The sequence below is a fragment of the Oryctolagus cuniculus genome, chromosome Y (genome assembly GCF_051225735.1).
Source record: "Oryctolagus cuniculus isolate XC-2025 breed Fujian yellow rabbit chromosome Y, ASM5122573v1, whole genome shotgun sequence".
Lineage (NCBI taxonomy): Eukaryota > Metazoa > Chordata > Mammalia > Lagomorpha > Leporidae > Oryctolagus > Oryctolagus cuniculus.
The window spans coordinates 23,839,693-23,858,123 of record NC_142889.1 but is presented as its reverse complement, the minus strand read 5'-3'; the positions used below and the strand labels follow the sequence as shown (position 1 = coordinate 23,858,123).

At 43.7% G+C, this 18,431-nt stretch overlaps 1 long non-coding RNA gene across 5 annotated transcripts; it reads right to left on the bottom strand.

The window, feature by feature from the left end:
- Positions 1–6,942: 6,942 nt before the first annotated feature.
- LOC127486253 (uncharacterized) lies at positions 6,943–12,848 on the bottom strand. 5 transcript variants are annotated; one of them, XR_016228743.1, is made up of 3 exons: positions 11,282–12,848; positions 8,660–8,700; positions 6,943–7,223 (listed from the first exon to the last, which is right to left on the bottom strand). It is a non-coding gene; the product is annotated as an uncharacterized LOC127486253 (long non-coding RNA). The 5 variants fall into 5 exon arrangements; XR_016228747.1 differs by having other exon boundaries at positions 11,920–12,848; XR_016228744.1 differs by having other exon boundaries at positions 12,213–12,848.
- Positions 12,849–18,431: the final 5,583 nt, after the last annotated feature.

The window sequence follows — 18,431 nt, the reverse complement described above, 5'->3', positions numbered from 1 at the left end:
CCATGGTCAAGGGCTGTAAGAGGGTGCACTCTGCCCTGCTAGCCTGTTCTGTCTACACAGTGACTGGGGAGTTCACGGAGCCACTGCCCATGTATTCTACCCTGGCAGATGGGGCCTCTCAGCCAGACTGAAAGTGGAGAATGTGAATGTTTCCCTCTGGCAAAATCCTTGGGTGATGTGTATGTACAATACCTGCTGGCCACAGCCCCACTCCTTTCACAGTTGTGCTGGGTGTGTACAAACATCCCCACTGGCAGCATTTCCCTTTGTTTAGATTCTCCTCCAAGCCTATTGCAGTTTGGGCATGGAAGAATTGGTGTTTACCTGATGAGAAGGTGGAGACAGTGACCACCAATTTACTTAAACAGCAGTGGTTGCCCCTGCTGACAATTCTTGCTAGTTGCTGGGTATGCACAGAAGAGCTGGAGCAGATGCTACCTGCTTATGTCCAAAATGGCATCAGCCTTCCCACAGCTAGCCACAGGGCACTGCTATGAAGTGGAGAGAAGGGAAGAGAGAGGTGCAGCACTTTTTTATTCCTCCCCTCAAGGTGAGCAGTTGCCTTGCTCCCATGAAGTTTCCCAGTTGGACTCAAAGACAGTGCAGTCCACTAGCTTTCCCTCCATCTGTATTAACAATTGTGCAGGCCCATGCAGTTTGACTGTACTTTGTTCATCAGAGTGGACTCTAGGTCCTTTTTCATGTTCATGCCTGTTGCTGAGCCTTCCACTCAGTTCCAGGCCATTTCCATTGCTTTTGCAGGACTTCCCACTGCAGTTTTCTCTGCAACTTTCTCCTGAGAGTACTTTCTCTACTTTTTTTCCTTCTAACTTTGCCTAGTGTAGAGCACACCTTCTTGTCACTATTTTACCATTGTGCAATTAAGTTAACAATGCAATGCCTGTAATGCTCACTGATACAATGGTTCAAGATGAAAAGAAAAGGGGAGCCAAAGAGGATCTGAAATATTTCTCTTTTTTTTTTTTTTTTTTGACAGGCAGAGTGGACAGAGAGAGAGAGAGACAGAGCAAAAGGTCTTCCTTTTGCTGTTGATTCATCCTCCAATGGCTGCTGTGGCCAGCATGCTGCAGCCGGCTCACCACGCTGATCCGATGGCAGGAGCCAAGTACTTATCCTGGTCTCCCATGGAGTGCAGGGCCCAAGGACTTGGGCCATCCTCCACTGCACTCCTGGGCCATAGCAGAGAGGAGCAACTGGGACAGAATCCGGTGCCCCGACCAGGACTAGAACCCAGGGTGCTGGTGCCGCAAGGCAGAGGATTAGCCTAGTGAGCCACAGTGCCAGCTGAAATATTTCAAAATCAGGTGTGTCATACAAGCCAATCCCAAGAAAAGCCTACCAAAGATTTAATGTAATTCCAAACAATAAATAAAGTTGTATTTTTGCTGGAATATACACTATTACTGTGACATTCCTGATTACATGTTTTTTTTATAAAGTAATAAGCAGGGTCAAATATTGTGATGCAGCACTTGGGACTCAGACATCCCATATAGCAATGCCAGTTTGAGTTCTGTCTGTTTTGCTTCTGAGACAGCTCTCTGCTAATGTATCTGGGAAACAGTGGATTTAGGAACACTTTAGAATTCCAAAGTGACAGCAGTTCAAGTCTCCAAAATCTTGAAGACATTATTCATGGCTGATTTCTTTATACTAAAGCATGACCATCATCTGGGCAACATTCTTTTATTTGTTCAAATTGAAGTAAAACAAAACAACACTTCATATGAAAGGAACATACATAATAAAATGAATGTTATTTTTCTTCTTATTTCATAAATTTTATGTTTTCTCATTAAAAATACACTCAATCATTTTCCAATTTCAGCCATGCAAAAATTAAGCCAATTCTCCCAAATCCATTACCAGAAAATAATGTTTTGCAATGAAGAAAAACATTTTTGAAGGATCTGAATTTTGACTTAATGTGAAACAAGTTCTCATTGTTTTATTTCTCAAATTTAGAAAGAACCTCTCACATCTGGATACTATTTTTTTCAGGTACCAAGCCACTGGCAGGATCCATCAGTAGGAATGCTTTTTAATCACAGAGAGAAAAGATGGTTAACATTTATAAAGCATATTCTACTCTTCTTCCAAGCAGAAAAGATGGCCAGGGCAACATGAACAAATTACTCAGGTGGCATTTCTAATCTCCTAGTGCCTCCCTCCAACACTGAAGTCTGGGAAGGTGAGGAACAGTAGAAACCTGCAGGGGACAACTCTGGACTGGAAAGTCCAAGAGGGGTAGCCTGAGCATAGATGGCCCTACAGTGATCTGGGGGTTGGGTGTGAGCCAGGCAGGGTTAAGTGCAGTGTTTAGAGGCCCCTGAGAAAGATCTAGTGACAAGCCAGGGTGACCAGGAGGTGCAGAGTTTCTGGACTTTGTGAAGGATTGGAAATTCTCTGCAAGAGCAATGGAATGTCACTTAAAGTTTTGAACTTCAATGCTAAATGTGAGAGCCCAGTACACCATGTGCAGGCATCCCCTGTGCCATTGAATGTCAACCTGACAGCCCCTACCATGCCTCCTGGGAGCAGAAAGTATCTGTTGTAATCCTAAACTGGACAGTGGTGAATAATCTGGAAGTGGCCTTCAGCATCCTTCTCAGGGTTCCTAGTCAGGAATGCATGGTTGTCTGCTGGGTGCCCAAGCTCCCATGAAGACAAGGATCAAGTAGAGCCAGAAAGTCCTGAGGCCTGATTAGACAAACCAACAACATAATCAGACCTAATTTCTCCACCTTTGAAATGGGTCAGGATAGCCAACAGAGTCCCTGCAGAGTCACAGCCTGCTTGCAACCCATGTGCCTCCTGATCATCCCCTTCCATCTCCTTCCATATGGGCACTGACCCCTCATGCCCACAATTTACATTCAAGTTCACTAATGACTCAAGACCCATTGGTGTCCACCCACTTTAAAAGTTAGAAATTACTGAATCCAAGTCCATAATTATTTTAAGAAAACACCAACCAAAAACATGAAGCATCATTGATATGTGTATATTTTCACCCTTCCCCTTATGTCTTGAAAAGTCTTTATTACTATTGTTAAAAACAAATTACTCAGCTCAGTTAAGGTTCATGGGGTATTGGGCACCTGGTGTCCAGGACTTTGTTCCTCTGACAAGTCCAGCCATCAGCCTAGCCTTGTACAGCTGGGGGAGACACAAACACAGAACCCTCTCCAACCATCTGTTTGTGGGCCCCTCACACCAGTCAGGGAGCAGAGCTCATGTTACATTGCAACTCAGGCAGTATCCACATCACATTGATCCACAGCAGCATGGCTGGGAAGGGACCTCACAACACTCTCACTTGTACCATCATCTTGGATCTTTTCCCAATTTCTCCTGTGTACCCATCCTTCTTTCCCTTTTCCAGGCCTATCAGGCTCCACAGAAATCCAGGTTTCCTATGACCTATCTATTGATGCCAATTAAGAGCTGGGATGGATCTGCATTCTACTGAATGTAGCATTCTCAGAGGCAGGCCTCAGAAGCAGCCTCATATTCTATACAAAGTACTGCCCATAACTTCATAAGTGGTTCCATTCTTACTTAAAAAAACCCAGGAGAATCTTCTTTGATTGGCATTAACAGGCTGCCCTGATAGCATTGAGTAAACCTTGGGAGGAAATTCTACTGTTTCTTTTAGTTAAATTTTTTTGAAGTTTTTTTTTTTTTTTATTAGTATTATTTGACAGGTAGTTATAGACAGTGAGAGAGAGAAAGAAACAGAGAGAAAGGTCTTCCTTCCATTGGTTCACTCCCCAAATGACCGCCTTGGTCAGAGCTATGCCAATCTGAAGCCAGGAACCAGGTGCTTCTTCCTGGTTTCTCATTACAGTGCAAGCACCCAAGCACTTGGGCCATCCTCCACTGCCCTCCTGGGCCATAGCAGAGAGCTGGACTGGAAGAGAAGCAACCAGGACTAGAACTCGGTGCCTATATGGGATGCTGGTGCCAGCCTCAACATTCTACTATTTCACATTCAAGAAACATTTTGTCAAAGAAAAGGGGATGGGAGAAAAGGCAAGATAAATTGGACCTCATACCCACAGAAGCCCTAATCTGCAAACTGATATTAGCTCTTTGATGAGATGCCTACCTGGACTGTCAAGTGTATTCTCTTCAATAAAGTTTCTTATCTTGCTTAGCCAACTCTGAATGACTGGGCACTCCCACTCAGATTCATCTGAAGAGATGTCCATTCATTCTGATGGAGCACTACCTCATTGCACCTCATTACCTTGTTTATCACGACTCTGTGTCTCACATGGAAAATTCTTTTCTTATGCAAATAGAATATTCTCTATTCCAGCCATTGCAAATAAAACATAAAAATACAGACAGCAGCTTATAACTTTCAGGTTAAAACTAACTTGGGAATATGCAACTAATTGCCAGTTGAGTAAGTTTTATTCATTTTTGTTGGTGAAGTTCACTTATTTTTATTTGAAATAAACTCAATTATATAAAATGCTGAGCAAAAAGAATAAAAATTCAAATTATTATTTTACAAAAACTAATCATAACTGCTGATTCTCAGCCATTTTTATGCTTAAAAAGATGAGTAGAGGAAAATGTATAAGTGATGGTGTAGTTTCCTCTCTGACAAAAAATGTCTACTGAAGAATCTTGCTGGTGGTACTTGATATCTGAAAAAAAGTACCCATGTGTGAGAATTTCTTTTAAATTTGAGAAATAATAAAATGAGAAATTGTATCATGCTATGTAAAAACTTCATGTCCTATAAAAATATGTTTTCCTTAATTTCAAAACATTCTTTACTAGTAATGAATTTGAAAGAAATGGCTTAATTTTCTGACTGGAATCAGAAGATGCTTGCTTGATTCTCTTTTTATAAGAAAATTTAAAAATTATTTTTTGTGTTCAAACTGTTGAAATATTTACTTAGTATATATTAAATTAATCTTCTGTATATAAAGATAATTGAAAATGAATCTTGATGAAGAATGGGATGGAAGAGGGAGTGGGAGAGGGGTTGGTTGCAGGTGGGAGGGTGATTTGGAGGGGGAGCCTCTATACTCCAAAAGTTCTACTTTGGAAATTTATGTTTATTAAATAAAAGTTAAAAAAATGAAAAAAATATTTTTGTGAAATAAGTAGCAAAAAAAAGATTAGTTTTTATTAAGCAGTTTTTTTTAACATGAAGTGATGTGTCTATTTTATCTCAATTTAAAAAATAAAAAAGTTTGCTTCAGTACCTAGAAGTCAGCCATGAGTGATGTCTACAAGATTTTGGAGACTTGAACCACTGTCACTTTGGGATTCTAAAGTGTTTCCAAATCTACTGCTCCCCAGATACATTAGCAGAGAGCTGTATCAGAAGCAGAGTAATCAGTACTCAGACTGGCACTCTTATATGGGATTTCTGAGTCCTAGGTGTGGCACCACAATGACTGCCCTTGTTTATAATTTTATGAAAGGAACAAGTAAATAAGAATTTCAAATGTAGTAATGAGTATTTCTGTCAAAATTATATTTATTTGGCTGTTTCAAATTGAATTACATTTTTGGTGAAGTTTGCTGACAGCCTACTGAAATGTTACATATTTTTAAGTGCTAGACTTGGGACTGGTTTGCATGAGACACTTCATTTGAAACATTTCAGATTCTCTTGATATCCCCTTATCTTTGCCTCCCACAACCAGTCCTGTGGGCATTGCATTTGTTTTATGTAACTACTGTTAGGGTCTAAAAAAAAGCCCACCGCCCGAGGAACGACTCCAAGAGACTTTTTCTCTCATGCAACCAGCAAAGGGTTAAATTTATTGATCCAACATGTTGGGGCCCTCTGACAAGGACAGAGGAGCAGTGAGGAACTACAGCATAGGGTTTATAAAGGCAAAAACCGCAAAATCAGGAGGGGGGAGAGAATACACGGTTGCTAAGCGGTTGCTAAAATCTTACAATCAGCAATTATGATTTTAAGACATAGACAAATCACATCTTCATTATTAGCCCAGGTAACCCAGGTGCAACCTTTCTACTTTTAAGCTTGAGCAATCATGCTAGGGGGGTTTTGTGCGTTGCCAAGGGTGATGTAGTGCACTGCTATTGTCCGACTATTTGAGATCATAGTTTCAGACCAGAGTCTCACGGGGGAGGGGGGGTGCTTTCCCAGAATGCAGTCTCAAGTGCTCCAAAATGGAGTCCCTACTGTCAAGGTGCTACTTTACTCTGTCTTATTTTCACAGCTGTACCAGGAAGGTTTAAACCTGTAAGCTTAAGCTTAACTTTTGACACCCGTACATATACAATTTTAACTCTTCATTCCCCACTCCTTGTTGTAAGGATCTCTAATCTTAGAGATTGTTTTTTTTTTTTTAATGTGACATATTGTTGTCTTATGACCATGAGTTTAACATTTTTAACTTGTTTCCACATGAAGGTGATGAGTCTATTTAACACACAAGGTCCTATGGTTACAATTAGGAGTAGAACAATTAAGGGTCCTGCTAGGGCTGACAGTAGGGTAGTAAGCCATGGGGACCGGCCGAACCATGACTCAAACCATTTTTGTTGAGTTTTCCTCTCCCGTTGCCGTTTTTCCAGTCGTTTTCTGAGTTTGGCCATGGAGTTTCTAACCACCTGGGTTCAGTCAGCATAAAAACAACATTTTTCCTTTAGGGCCGCGCATAACACACCCCCCTATGAAAATGAGATCCAATCCCCGCCTGTTCTGTAATACTGAAATGCAGATACTGGGCTGCATCTGGGAGATTGTGGAAGATTTGTCAGGCAGAAGGGGCGGGGACCTCCACCTGGCAGGTTATCAGGTAGAAGGGGGCAGGGCAGGATGCAAAGGCCGGGCTGTCCGTGAAACATTGTCAGGATGACTGAGATGCAGATGCGTATGCTGGACACATTAGGCCTTTATGTCACACACACATAAGCTCATAACTGACTTTCTGCCTAATATTTTCCCCTCAAGAGGTAATACCCAAAATTCTTCTTTGGGATTATGGATGGAGTTCCGTTTTCTGTAACTTCTTCGAAGCTGGCATGTGGGCGTCGAGGGGGATTTGGGTATTTCCTCTTGCTACCTGTCTTATGGTGTGCAACAGTGGCCTTGGAAAAACTGTGTTGCTCGGTCCAGAGGGCTGCTCAGGTCGTCCAGTGGAATGGGCTGGAAGCCTTGCCTGATGACCATTTGGAGTTTAACAGCTTTTAGTCTGTTAGAGACAAAACGAACAAGGGCATTAAAAACACACGGTGCAAAGAGAAGCATCAAGATTGCAGAAGTTAGTGGGCCAAGGAGAGGAAATAGCCAGGATTTCCATGACCAGGTGTCAGGCCAGAAATCCCAGCCCTGCTTGGCCTGGTCCTGGAGCTGTTTGGCTTTTTCCAGGAAAAGTACAAATTTGGGTTTGTGCCTGTCTAGTCTGATTGACCCAGAGACAATTTTTTTTTTTTTTTTATATTTAGTAGCCAGTTTTGCTAGGAAGTTAAGCCAATGTACAAGACTAGAGTCTCAGGCTGGGAAAAGGACAGACTAATGAATTATTTACATTTAACCATTTATATTATGGATTATTGTGCACCCCCCCTCAAGAGATAGGCCCTTTAAGTTCTCAGTGAGGACCTGTCCAAATCGGTGTAGGGCTATCTGAGTTAGCTGTTACTGAAAGCCCTGTTTTTAGGAACTGGCAGGGAGGGCTTTCTAAGCTTAATGTTATTGGATAGACTTTGAAGGCCTGGCTGGGTATGAGAGGCGCAGACCTATCCATGGGGTGCTGGAAGAGAATTGAAAGAGATGCAAATCTCCTTTAAGGGAGGCACCCTGTTGACTTGCATTACATGGCTGGATTAGGAGGAGAGCTGAATAGGAGGCTGATGGAAATAGGCAACTTGCATTTCACTGACCCTAGGCCATCCCCTCAATAGCAGTGGCTGGAGCTGGAAGCTGGGCAGAGGCTGGACAGAGCCAAAGGCTTTTTAGCTCGGGGCCACAGGGTCAGCGGTTCTGAACCAGGAGTCCTTCGACACCCAGGGCAGTTCCGTGTCCAGTGGCCATGCTCTTGGCAAGGCTGACAGAAGGCATTTGCTGTCACGACAGCTGCTTGCCCAATGCCCTGGCTCCTCATATTAGCAACAGGTGCCATTTGGGGTGCACTGGCCTTGCTGGGTCTCCTTGATGGCAATCACCGTGTAAAGCAGCCATTGATTGGTCTGTTGCCTATCCTCTGCTGCTAACTTGCTCCTCATTTTTCTGGTCTCTAATAAAGTAGACAAGGAGGCAGCCTCTATGATGTCAGTCAAGGGGGTGCTCAACCCATCCCTGATTTTTGGAGATTTTTTTTAAATATCAGGGTGAGCTAGAAAAACTATGGTCATGGGCAAATTCTGACACTTAGTATTTTCCTGCGAGTTAAGACCGTGCCCATGAGGAGAACTATGACCCTTTAGGTAAGATTAACTGTGGTGACCTGCTTGCATACTTTGAGGTGGTCAGTGTAACTTTTTACACCAAAAAATTGATCTAGTTGTCATATTATTTTATAGTTTAACCTTTTTTTGTTGTTGTTGTTGGGGGCCCTATACTGTGGCCAGGCATTATTACAGAAAAGGTCAGTCATCCCTTACATAAGGTCTGGGGATCAAACCGTACATCACAGTGGAGAGTCCTGCAGAACAGTAGTAACTTCCCTTCTGGAAGAGAAAAGAGGAGAAGTGAGGCAGCGAGTTGGGTCTCTAGCCTGACTTTCTGGGCTTTTAGATTTAACTGGCAGTTTAACCAGTGTTTACTGCGTAGCCCGACTTAGAGGAGAAATTATGGCAGAGTTCTCTGCCATTCTTTGGCTTCCGTGTAGCCTGTGGACACTAGCGCTTTCTTGGGTTTCTGGAACCCAGTTTTCTAGCATCTGCCACATAACCATAACTTAACAAAGACAGAGTACACAATGGATTAACATGAACTTTATGTCTCTTGTTGAATAAACCAGAAATAAAAAAAACCTTGTATATAAGAGTTTTATTTAACAGAGTCAAAAAGAGCTTACAGGACCTAACTCTAGAAATGGCAGAGTAATCGATTAAGCAGACACTGTTAAAATAGACGTTACAGTTTTTGCAGAAACAGATTCCAAGATTTATGATTTAGACCATTTTTAGATATTTACTAATATTAGTACACTTTTTTTTTTTTTAAACCCCATTGTTATAACAGAAGATTAGACTTTAACTTTAGGTCAGTGTAATTTTAGCATTAGCACTTAACTCTGTAAATAATATTTTAAAATTATAAACATTTTAAAACTTTTTATGACTTGTTTACACCTTTTGAAACTTTATACTCATAGTTACTTTTATATAGCCTTGAATTGTCATGTATGGACAACCTATGCGAATACATGTTAACAAACTCAAACAGTTTTTTTTTTATTGAATTTGAGATGTTAAAAGTATATATAATATATTTTTCCAAGTTTTATTTAGCACTGATGCCTAGATGACTTAAGACACTGAGTTATTAATGAATACCACACCATTATCTGAAATAAAAGTTAAAATTACATTTTTATATTTTTAAGTAACACGAGGATAACACCTCCTGGACAGCAAACATTAGTGTATGTTTACAACCTTGAAAAGATCTTCATCATTAAGAGAAACAAGTTTAAAGCATATCAAAGACATGTAAAATTGAGCAAGCAAGCCACTGAGCAAACTGAAGGGCATTTGCATTACCTCAATTTTTTGAACCAATCTGCATTGGCTTACTTTAGTTAACAACATAAAGGCTTGTATACATAGAATTTTATTCTTATTTTTATAAGACCACTTTAGCTGGAAAGTAAAAACATAAATACAGTATAGGTCTGACACCATTTATAACATTTTAATATATTTTATATAATCTGAATTGACCCAAGCAGCTGTTACTTTAACAAATTTAGAGTCTCATCCTTTGAGAGTTCCAGGGATCCGACTGGAAGCCCAAAGTTGGAAGACTCGGTTTAGAATTTAAGCTGTCAGAGAGTCAAACCATTTAGCCAAAATTAGTACATTTCTGATCAGTTGGGTAATCACTCAGACATTAAAAACAGATAAACAATGTAAACAACGTCACATTGTAGTTTTTCCAATCAAGACTCTAATGGCAATAGAAAAACGCGAAACCTTCAAGACAGGTGAACGCTCTCAGATGAGTCAGGGACAGCAGCACAGAAAAGAGCTGATTATCAGCATATGAACCCATTGTTTAGGTTTTTATTAGCTGCAAAGAGAAAAACCCATCAGGTTGGAAAGGGTTAATGGCTTAAGGTTCTGGCTCCCTTAGGTAAGGTCAGCAGTGGTATTGAATTGGAAATTCCTCCAGGAGAGGAAAAAGAAGCAGCCCTGGGGTGGGGGCTCTGCCTAGAGATATTTGGAGTGCAGAGAAAGGCTGTGGTCCCCCATTTACAGGGAAGACTGCACACACCGGGGCCTGGCAGGACTAGCCGTGGGGTGTTGGGAACCTTCTATAATTTAACCAAAGCCAGATTAATTAGGACTACTGCAGACACTCAGTCAATTACAACAGATAGTTAACTTTAGCTCTTTTCCAGATTTAGTCCTCAGGCAATCAAAGCTTAGCAACAGTAATAGTTTACAAAAAACTTTTAAGACGCACCAGAGCTACCATAAGCTGCAAAGATGGAAAACTTTTTACCCGGTTGGAAAGGGTTAACAGGTAACAGGTAACAGCTTTTCCCCAGGTGGAGAGACCTGTGGAATTTCCCTCTCCCTTTCTCCTAGCCAGTGGTATAGGAATGGAGATGAGGAGAGCAAAAGAGTGGGGGAGGGAGCCCCTCCGGGAGGAGGAGGAAGGCAGAAAGCAATGAAGCTCCTCATGTCTGGGGGCTGAGTGGGGTTTGAAATCTCCTATCACTCAAGGTTACCCACTACCTAGTTGTCTGAGTTTACCTGGAGGGCCAATATTAGCCTCGACCGAAGCTAAACCCTGCTCGCGTAGCAGTAGGCAGCGTGACCAGGCGTCCCTCCGAGAGAGAGACCTGGTCCTCGGGTCGCAGTCCGGCCGCCTGGAAGCCAAAGCGAGCTCAGGGGGTCTCCAGGCTCTCAGCCAACTGCCCTTCCTAATTTCCCTCCCATTCCTTACAATCCCTCTGGAGTTTCGGCCATAGCTAAGCCGTGGCCGGGGGGACTCCACGTTCTCCGAGAGCTGTGGGGTGCCGGACACTCAACGGTCACTTCCACAGATCCGGTCCCGCTTGAGGGAAGGAATACTGACCTCCGATGTTTTCTCAAAATCCTGGTCTGGGTGCCCATGACGGCCAGGCAGGAGAATGGCCTCTTTCACTTGGCGAATGAGTGGTAAATGGAGAGCCCTCCAGGGGGCCATTCAGAGGCACAGAAAGACTGCCACTTTACCTTCTTGACTGACAAAGAGAGGTTATGTGCCCGGTCGCTTACCTCAGACCAATGATTCAAAGTTAGAGACAAAGGTGTAGACACAGTCTGGCCCATGTTAGCAGACATCACAATGTACACGAACAGACAAACAGTGTAGAGAATCAGCACACAACAACCACACAAAGTGTCCATAAAGGAATTGAGATAAACTACTGGTCGCGATGATGCTGGCAATACAAACACAGACTCTGGAACCGCCTCAGAGCCCTGTGAGGATGCCGGTAATACAAATGCAAGCTCCGGAACCACTTCAGAACCTACAAATGCAGACTCCAGAACCACTTCAGAGTCACGCGACAATGCTGGCAATACAAATGCAGATTCCAAATCTACCAAACGGGAGCCATCACAGCACCCCATACAATGCTAAATGACAAGAGAATACAATCAACAAACAACAAGACAACCAACAAAGCACCTTACAACTACAAAAGACTAATAATAAGAAGGCCTTACCGGCCACCCCGTCTGTGCTGGGAATGCAGACTCCACGCCTGCCCTGGTCGGAAGTTTCTGGGCGTCCCCAGCCTTCCTTTGTCCTCCTGAGGCGTCCCTCAGGGCCGTAGCCTGTGGCCCCCGGGCACGTCTGCCGGCCACAGCCAGGAAGGGCTCACGCCCCTGTCCCAGCAGCTACTACACCAGCACAGTTCCCAAAACCCTAGAGCGCTCACAAACTACCAAAATCCAGAATGAAGAGACACAAACCACAAATAAGCCGGCCGACAACACAAATAGGCGCCTGCACTTACCCCGAGAGATATCCGTTGGAGACGTCTGCAGGCAGCAGTCAGATCTTGCTGGGGCCTCCAAATGTTAGAGTCGACTGCCTGAAAAACGTCACCAAGAGACATCTCTTATGCAAACAGCAAGGGGAAGCTTTATTGATTATCCAGCATGCTGGGGCTGTCTGATCATACATGAACAGAGCAGCCCCGAATAACCAAAGGTTAGGGTTTATAAAGGCAAAAACCGCAAAACCGGGAAGGGGAAGAGAATACACGGTTGTTAAGCAGTTGCTAAAGTCTTACAATCAGCAATTATGATCTTAAGACATAGACAAATCACATCTTCATTATTAGCCCAGGTAACCCAGGTGCAACCTTTTTACTTTTAAGCTTGAGCAATCATGCTAGGGGGTTTTTGTGCGTTGCCAAGGGTGATGTAGTGCACTGCTATTGTCCGACTATTTGAGATCATAGTTTCAGACCAGAGTCTCACGGTGGGGGGGTTGCTTTCCCAGAATGCAGTCTCAAGTGCTCCAAAATGGAGTCCCTACTGTCAAGGTGCTACTTCACTCTGTTTTATTTTCACAGCTGCACCAGGAAGGTTTAAACCTGTAAGCTTAAGCTTAACTTTTTACACCCGCACATATACAATTTTAACTCTTCACTATATTTTATGTGCTTTGCTGTGTACATTCATCTCATTCCTCCCTTTTGGTGGCACTGTAGGGCAGTTGTGAATGTACACTTAATGTGAAACTATGTTAGGTCATGGGTTCCTGAGGAAGTTGGCACTGATCCTCCAGCTATGTGCAGTCAGGCCTGCAGTAGACCCCCAGGAAATGAGTACTGCAGCTGTGGTGGGGTGGGTACTCCTTATGCTGCAGTAGTTGTGGTCACTGGAGGACAGGTGAGTTCTGTTCAAATGTCCATCAGGTCCCATGGGATCATCTTACTTCTGGAGGACTCTGTGGCACTCACAAAAACACCACACAAACCTACATATCAGTCAGGTCTGTCTCCCAAAGGACTGACCATGTGCAAGGACAGATCTCTCCTTCATCCTCACATGCTGTCATGCAGTAGCTTTTTTATGAAGCAGAAGTTGGCCAGAATTGTGAGGACCTGCACCAGACTGACACCATCTTCATTCCAGTCAAGGCTACAGAACTATCTTTGCACCAGACTGACACCATCTTCATTCCAGTCAAGGCTACAGAACTATCTTTGCCCCATCAAGCCCTAATATTCAGGTCAGCCTGAGGAGGAAGAAGATGAAGTGGCCCTTGAGGGAAACATAGGAAGGACATGGAGCACAGGAAATACAGGTTGGGACAGGGGCCCTCTGTGTCCATAGGGCTTCTGGCCATTCCTTTAGATTGCATCTACAAGGCAGTTCAAAACACCATCTTCATGAGTAGAGACAACACTGTTCTAATAATGGATAGGCTGTCCATGGGTGGGCTATCTGTGCACCCACAGCAGCCATCCCCAGAAACTGATCAAATCTGGAGTTCTGGATTGAAAACAGTGCCCTGCAAGGAGTATGAACCCTAGAGGCAAATGCACCTGGCATTGTGATGCCCTTAAGTAGTTGCCCCCTCATGAACCTGGCTCACCCATTCATTGGACAACTGTAACACCTGTTCCCACCCTCTTATTCCTATCAAACCTAGAGGCAGAGACTGGAACTTCAGAATCTCGGGCCTTTCTTTTATTCTGTATCATGTAAGACTCCACCCCCTCTGCCTAGTTCCTAATGCCTTTTCTAGGTTTCAAAGTGAGCTGCTGGGACATGTTCAGAATATCCTCTGAGTCATCACCCCATATGGTTCAGTAACCTCAAGTTCCCTGTTCTTGCACTTGTCTGGGATGACATTGGGAAAACACAGAAGATCTCAATCTTCCAAATCAGGCTCCAATTCTCTTCCCAGAACATATTAAAAACAGGTCATTTTCAGCTGAAAACCTTCCCTCCTCTGATCCATCCTGGAAAAGTCACTTGTTAGCTCCTTACCTCCATGACCACATCTCCAGCTATTCCTTAGGCCCTTCAAGATTGCTGTAGTCTGCTGAGGCCCAGTTAGCCACTGGATCTGCACTACATGTGGTCAGGTGCCCTTAGTCTTTGTTCACTGTGGAATGTTTCTGACCAGGCTGGCTCCACTAGGGACAGGGCATGTCTCTCAGGCTGAATCCTCCCTTTATGTAGAAGCAGAGCTTTCAATTATGAAGGCTCAGTGCTGTCCTACATTCAGCTCTGTCCCTGCCAGCCCTCCTCAGTTGATTTCAGGGTCATAGCCATCTCTGCCCTGAGCCTGAAGAGGCTGAATAGTGTCACTACAGCTGAAGACAAGGTCTGTACATTCAGAAACAAGGAAGTTTTTTCTGAAAATGACATCAAACTTTACATAAGTTGGGGGTGATGACAGTGCAGGATCCACTGCTTGTGTGGTGATATGCAACTGGTCAAAGCATCCTGCTTCTCATACTCCAACTGTGCCTTTCATTGGTGACCCTGCAACTAGAATGGATCCTGAATAAACAGTCAGGGAAGCTCAAGGTTTGGGGTTATTAGGGGATTCCCTCCATACTGTTTTTTCAAAGAAGTTCAGGAACTTGTGACTGCAGATTTGGCACATGATGTGTGACTCATCTTCTCTATGTAGTATCCTGGCCTATATCTACTTCTATTAGTGATGATGTCTGCTCATTTATGGGCCATGTTTTCAGAGCCAAACCTTCCTGGAGCTGCAAGGACCAGCAAAGACCCAATGCATCCATAGAAATCCATGTCCCAACACAGATCACATTTAGGGCACACTTACACCCACTGCAATTGTGATGAGGAAAGAATGAAATGAACAAGCATATACCCATCACAGAACAGACACTCCTGAGGGATCAGATGGCATCACCAGTGTCAGCGTCCAGGAGAGGCCTGGCCACACAACTGGGACACTGTACTCAAGTCATCAAAACATGAAGAGATCAAGCTCCACTCACTTAAACTCTAAAATAATCAACTCTGCCAAAGGTGCCAGGTGCTAATAACATGCACCAGGTCAGTAAATCAATTGGGACACACTGGTGGCCTCTGATTGCCACAGGACATAGAGGCATCATAGGATTCTATCAACTCTGTCACAATGGTGCCCTCCAGGATCAACAGAAACTAGGATCAGCCTGATTACTCCTTGAATAATTGAATCACTTGGAGGTGGGTCCCATGGTCTTTCCAATCAACCCAGATATCCATCAACTGATGACTGCATATATAACTTTGGAATACACTCAGCCATAAAAAAGAATGAAGCCCTATTTTTGCAACAAAATGGTATGTGGCAGTTAACATAGAATACCAAAATATATATAGGAATAAAATGGTCATTTTGGGATACAATTGTCATTTTTAATCCTTGTTTGTACTCCTGTGTAATTGTGGTCTGCCTACTTTTTTCCTGCTGGATACTATAATCAGTGGAAAATTAACTCTATTACTAAAATGAATTAAAATTATGTATTTGCAAAAACTAATGAAAAGTGGGAAGGGTGGGAGAGGTATTCAGGCAGCAGGGGAGGTGTGGTTGTCGTCTTGGAACTGTAGCTATGGAGTGCAGTCTGCTCACTTTATATTAATAATGCTTTTGTTAAAGAGGCATGTTAAGAGGAAACGTATGTGGCTCTTGTGCTATAGGTCCAGGTGAGTCACTGTACTCTATCAACTGCTGCACATGGTCTATAGTTTCTATCTCCTTAACTTTCTTATTCCACAACCGTGTTTCACACAAGTTTTAAGGCCTTTTCACTTTGAGTCAGTGTCATCACATGTCTCCACATGTCTCAAGCAATTTCCTAAGATTTCTGGATTTTCTGCTTACCCCTGCAGTAACCATAACTGGGGACTCCTAGGGCTACAAATTTCTGCCACAAGTCAGGCCTCACACTGCCACTGCTGATCCAGACTATTCCCCTGCTCTGTTCCTGCCCTTCTCTCTGGTTCTGTTGGTGTTGTAACCTAGATAGACCTCTTGGGATAAAAGAAAGGTCAGTGGCCAGCTAATCACCACCTATCTGGGACCCCAAGCTGACTTAGCCCATACTGTCTCCAAGAGAAGGAACAAAGACCCTGCATTCAAAGTAGGCAAGGAGTTAAACTGAAAAACACTAGAACTTCTCCAGCGCACTTCCTGATACTCACGCAGGTAACACCGAGGATGATGCTGACAATAATTAGGCCACAGCCAGGGTGCAGGAGGCAGGAGCACCTGCAGGCCCTGAACCTCCCAGGATTGATGATATTTGGATACCCCAGTCTGGGCAACAGCAGGCACCACAGTTACCATCAGAATCTCATCTCCTCCACTCCAGTGTCAGTCTTGTTCACCTCTATTTCCCACAAGAGTAGTAGTCCCAGGCCTCAGCTCCTGCTGCATCTTTGGTGAGCTCTGTTCTCCTGTGGGCTCATGTGTGGGCTTGTGTGTGTATAGGTAAACCCATACACATGACCTCACTACAAATTTATTGTTCCACCTGGGTCTGACTATTCCAAGACGAGCACACAAAAATCCATTTCACTGCCAGTGATTGCACAAAGCTGGATATGAGTGACAGTGAGTGATCCTCAGTTTCCCAATCAGCCATGCCTTGGACATCATGGTGGTGTAGTTTTGGATAAGACAGTGAGCATAGCACATAGGGAAGTTCCTATGCCTGGGGGGCTAGGATCTCTGTCACCTCAGTCACCACAAGGCAGCACTGGGACCCTGTGGCATTCAGGAGTTTCCCAGTGAGGCCGCCTGTTCTCATATGTCCTCCTTTGGTGGAGATGGCCAGCAGCAGTGTTGCCAGGGGAAGACTGTAAGGACAGCTGACAGGGTTGCAGTGGCATGGGAAACAGGCCAGAGGACATAGCTATTGCAAGGTCATGCCACCCTGGCTCCAGAAACAGTGAGCCCCCTGTAGCTGTGTTACACAGTGCTCAGATGTGGTACCTCAGCAGTTACTGACTGGAGGCAAACAGGATGTACAAACAGGATGCCCCTGGGTGTGGGGTAGTGGTTGTGTAGGATCAAGGGCCGGGGTGGGAAGAGGGTGGCCTTGCAAAGCTGCAGGGTGTGGTACAGAGGAGGGTGAGTCCTGGGAGCTGCAGCTGGTGCTGCAGGAGCTAAGGGGCTTCCTGGACAGCTGCAGTAGTGATGATAGCAGGGGAGGCTGATGAGGGCAGGGAAGGATGATGGGAAAGACAGTGGGAGGATACAGTGGGAGGGGGAGACCCAGATGGAACCACATGGAGGGAGGCAGGGAAGCAATGGATGCAGTGAAAAGGGAGAGTAAGAAAGGAGAGGGGCTGAGCTGGAAAGGATGGACCTGGCAGAGGACGGCAGAGGGAAGATTTGAGCAGGGGGGAGAAGATCAGAGAGGGACATAGGGGGAGGCAGCACTGGAATCCAGAGCCAGCTCAAGCAGAGAGCACAAAATTCCAGACTATAAGCCCCCTAGATTTTTATTTGCATTCCTTGCTCTTCATATTTCTTAGAACACATAGCACTAATCATAAATAAACTGTCATTAACTTGTCTAACCCTTTATTTGTCCTCTCACTTAAGCTGTTTTAATCTTGAAATCTTTTCTTTACTTAATGTATAAAGGTCCAGTATAATTTGTTTCCCATCACAATAATAAAGGAACCATTACCATTGCTACACACCCTTGTCATAACCAGTCATTAACCTTGTCAATAACCTTGTCAATAACCAGTTATTCCCCCACTTAAAAATCTGTTACCCATATTAATAAATCTTAATAAAACCAGTTATGCTCCCATCAGTCTATTGAGTACTTATATAATAATCTTACTTGGGTAAATGAAAAAGTTACCCAGGACGACCTTTTGGGATTGCTACTTTTCCAGGACTTCTGTGATATCTCAAGGTGTCTGTCTTCAAATAAATCTGGTCACCCTTTGCCAGTGTTTTTGGCAAGATTCTACTCATTCAATAGTATTGGAAAACCTCATGATACAATCTAAGCCCTCATTCTCTGTTTTTACTCTATATTATCTTGGTTCTTTGATGCATGTACTTAATTTCTTCAACTGTACCTATTGTTAACACCATCATTGCAATATCTCATAAAGCAAGTAAGACACAAGTTCTAGTTTCTAATTTTGTGTTTTTAAGGCCTCAAATAACATCTGAGTGAACAAAAATTCTCTACTCCCAGGTGTCTCCTGTTTCCTGGCCT